Genomic DNA, 4,722 nt, shown 5'->3' on the forward strand with positions numbered 1-4,722 from the left:
CCAGAAATAGTACCTCGGGTTAAGAACTTTGCTGCAGCATGAGAACAGAAATCGGGCTTCAGCAGCATGGCGGCAGCAGGAGGCCCCATTAGCTAAAGTGGTGCTTCAGGTTAAGAACAGTTTCAGGTTAAGCACAGACCTCCGGAACAAATTAAGTACTTAACCCGAGGTACCACTGTACTAGGATTCTGTACTAGCCAGCACTGTTGCACACCTGCTTCTCTGTTTCACATACCTGGCAAGAGGCACACAGGAAGTTTTCCTTTTGATGCCTTCCTCGGAACTGTCAGGTGAGTAGAACTGGCGTGTCACTTTACAGTGCAATTCTTTCTGCAATTTGGCTGTCTCAGTTTGGCCCTGTACCTTAAGGCAGAATTAAATGTCGTGTTCCAGAGTCGTGTTTTCTTGCCAGCGTGTCCGAGAAGTAGTTCCGGGAACTTCTGGGCAAGTGGCCAAAATAATCTCCAATAGTTTAATGTTATTTATTTAAGCAGATTTCTGCCGCAGCCGCGGTACTCAGGATGGCAGACTGCAAAAGCCCGTTCGTAAAACTAAGAAAACAATAGGAATAGGAAATGGGAACATGAACCCAGAGGTCTTGTGTTGCAAACTCATCTGCTTGGCAAGTCATATGTCAGCTGGAGTAAAAATAACTGCATTGGGCAGCAAGGAGCCAAGGGAGGGGCTACGAATTCCTTATTTGGATGTGGTCATAGAGATGATAATACAGTGGTACCTCAGGTTAAGTACTTAATTTGTTCTGGAGGTCCGTACTTAACCTGAAACTGTTCTTAACCTGAGGCTCCACTTTAGCTAATGGGGCCTCCTGCTGCCGCCGCGCCACTGGAGCACAATTTCTGTTCTCATCCTGAAGCAAAGTTCTTAACCTGAAGCACTATTTCTGGGTTAGTGGAGTCTGTAACCTGAAGCGTATGTAACCTGAAGTACCACTGTAGTAGTAGTAGTAGTAGTAGTAGTAATAATAATAATAATAATAATAATAATAATAATAATAATAATAAATTTATATGCCACCCATTGGACTGGGTTGCCCCAGCCGCTCTGGGCGGTTTCTAACAAATTGAAAACATTAAGCACAGTAAAACATCAAACATTAAAAACTTCCCTGTACAGAGCTGCATTTAGGTGTCTTCTAAAATTCAGATAGTTATCTGCTTGATATCTGACAGGAGGGTATCTCACAGGGCAGGCACCACTACTGAGAAGGCCCCCTACCTGATTCCCTGTAGCTTCACATCTTGCAGGGAGCGAACCGTCAGAAGACCCTCCAAGCTGGACCTCAGTGTCTGGGTGGAGATGTTCCTTCAGGTATACTGGGCGGAGGCTGTTTAGGGCTTTAAAGGTCAGAACAAGCACTTTTATTATTTAATTTTATTTATTTTTTTCATTTGCATTTTCAAAAACAGGAACAGAGAGCATACTTAACCCCCCCTCCCCCATCCCACTTACAACTTCATACCAAATTCAGCATGTGTATATATTGTTATAGGGGGATTTTTCACTGGTGGCAGATGAACAGAGACTGACTCCACGAGACCGGTGTAAAACCAAGTTACATAAGGACTTTATTTCAAAACAACAAACAGCAACGCTTTTGGGTGTTTCTCCTGCAGGCAGAGTTCAAACTGCAGCTTTTCTCCTTTTGGCCAGTTGCACCCAATCAGCCCAGAGCTTACAGAAACTGCTCTTAAGGTACAAACATGTTTCTGTACAGAATGATTCCCAATAACCCCTCTCATTCAAACAGAAACAGAAACAACAGTACTTTTTTGTTGTTTAGTCGTTTAGTTGTGTCTGACTCTTCATGACCCCATGGACCAGAGCATGCCAGGCACTCCTGTCTTCCACTGCCTCCTGCAGTTTGGTCAAACTCATGCTGGTAGCTTTGAGAACACTGTCCAATCATCTTGTCCTCTGTCGTCCCCTTCTCCTTGTGCCCTCCATCTTTCCCAACATCAGGGTCTTTTCCAGGGAGTCTTCTCTTCTCATGAGGTGGCCAAAGTATTGGAGCCTCAGCTTCAGGATCTGTCCTTCCAGTGAGCACTCAGGGCTGATTTCCTTCAGAATGGATAGGTTTGATCTTCTTGCGGTCCATGGGACTCTCAAGAGTCTCCTCCAGCACCAGAATTCAAAAGCATCAATCAGCCTTCTTGATGGTCCAGCTCTCACTTCCATACATCACCACTGGGAAAACCATAGCTTTTACTATACGGATCTTTGTTGGCAAGGTAATGTCTCTACTTTTTAAGATGCTGTCCAGGTTTGTAATTGCTTTTCTCCCAAGAAGCAGGCGTCTTTTAATTTTGTGACTGCTGTCACCATCTGCAGTGATCATGGAGCCCAAGAAAGTAAAATCTCTCACTGCCTCCATTTCTTCCCCTTCTATTTGCCAGGAGGTGATGGGCCCAGTGGCCATGATCTTCGTTTTTTTGATGTTGAGCTTCAGACCATATTTTGCGCTCTCCTCTTTCACCCGCAATGAAATGTTCTTTAATTCCTCCTCACTTTCTGCCATCAAGGTTGTGTCATCTGCATATCTGAGGTTGTTGATATTTCTTTCGGCAATCTTAATTCCGGCTTGGGATTCATCCAGCCCAGCCTTTCGCATGATGAATTCTGCATATAAGTTAAATAAGCAGGGAGACAATATACAGCCTTGTTGTACTCCTTTCCCAATTTTGAACCAATCAGTTGTTCCATATCCAATTCTAACTGTAGCTTCTTGTCCCATGTAGAGATTTCTCAGGAGACAGATGAGGTGATCAGGCACTCCCATTTCTTTAAGAACTTGCCATAGTTTGCTGTGGTCGACACAGCCAAAGGCTTTTGCATAGTCAATGAAGCAGAAGTAGATGTCTTTCTGGAACTCTCTAGCTTTCTCCATAATCCAGCGCATGTTTGCAATTTGGTCTCTGGTTCCTCTGCCTCTTCTGAATCCAGCTTGCATTTCTGGGAGTTCTCGGTCCACATACTGCTTGAGCCTTCCTTGTAGAATTTTAAGCATAACCTTGCTAGCGTGTGAAATGAGTGCAATTGTGCGGTAGTTGGAGCATTCTTTGGCACTGCCCTTCTTTGGAATTGGGATGTAGACTGATCATCTCCAATCCTCTGGCCACTGCTGAACTTTCCAAACTTGCTGGCATATTGAGTGTAGCACCTTAACAGCAGCATCTTTTAAAATTTTAAATAGTTCAGCTGGAATACCATCACTTCCACTGGCCTTGTTATTTGCAGTGCTTTCTAAGGCCCATTTGACTTCACTCTCCAGGATGTCTGGCTCAAGGTCAGCAACCACCCTACCTGGGGTGTACGAGGCATCCATTTCTTTCTGGTATAATTCCTCTGTGTATTCTTGCCACCTCTTCTAGATGTCTTCTGCTTCTGTTAGGTCCTTACCACTTTTGTCCTTTATTATGGTAATCATTGTACGAAATGTTCCTTTCATTTCTCCGATTTTCTTGAACAGATCTCTGGTTCTTCCCATTCTGTTGTTTTCCTCTATTTCTTTGTCTCTATTTCAAAAAATAGGAACAGTACTTTAAACATATACAAAACATATTTATACATCATGCACAACAATTCCTAATTTTGTCACCAGTTGTGCATGTTTCTCAAAAGTTAGTGCTTTTGTAAATATATCAGCCACATTTTGCATACTCTCACAGTATTTTAGCATTATCAGGTTTTGTTTCACATTTTCAGTTACATTTTGATATTTAATTTCTAAATGTTTGGATTTGTTTTTAAATTGTTCAGATCCAGCCAAAGTTATCACAGCTTGATTGTCTTCCCATATTTGAACTGGATAATCACATTGTATATCTAAATCCTTGAGGATTTGAACGTAAAATTTTACTTCATTACACAACTCTGATAAAGCACAGTATTCAGCCTTCCAGGCATTTTCTGTGGGACAGCTTACTAGTCTGCTCAGTATTCCAACTGCATAACTCAAATCTAGTCTGCTCCACAATGAAATGTATAATAAACTTCCAACTATTGAATGGTACGTTTCAGGATTTACAGGTTCTGTGCATTCTCCTTCATTCTTGAAAAAACCTACTTCCATTGGGGTTTTTACTCCCTTGCAGTTTTGCATATTGTTTATTTCAAGTAATTCCATTATTTTATCTTTTTGACTCAACAAAAAACTTCCATCGTTTGTCCTTTGAATTTCTAAACCGAGATAATTTTTTACTGGCCCCAAATCTCTTACTTTAAATTCCTTTCTTAGTTGTTCTGCAAATTTTTCCACTTGCTTGTCATTTTTTGTAGAAAAAAGCAAATAATCAACATAAGACAAACACAATTCTTGTTTACCACCCTTTCCTTGAGTGTACAAGCAATTATCAGCTAAGCTTCTTTTAAAGCCAAGATTTTTTAAAGCATTATCAAGACACTTGTTCCAATTTGTAGCTGATTGTTTGAGCCCATAAATTGCTTTGTGTAATCTATATACAGAATTCTGTTCTCCTGCCTCAAAACCAGGTGCTTGATTCATAAAAATTTCTTCATGCAGATTTGCGTTAAGACGCGGTTGGCGCTGTGGGTAAAAGCCTCAGCGCCTAGGGCTTGTCGATCGAAAGGTCGGCGGTTCCAATCCCCGCGGCGGGGTGCGCTCCCGCTGCTCGGTCCCAGCACCTGCCAACCTAGCAGTTCGAAAGCACCCTCGGGTGCAAGTAGATAAATAGGGACCACTTA

Source organism: Podarcis muralis, chromosome 10 (assembly GCF_964188315.1).
Source record: "Podarcis muralis chromosome 10, rPodMur119.hap1.1, whole genome shotgun sequence".
Lineage (NCBI taxonomy): Eukaryota > Metazoa > Chordata > Lepidosauria > Squamata > Lacertidae > Podarcis > Podarcis muralis.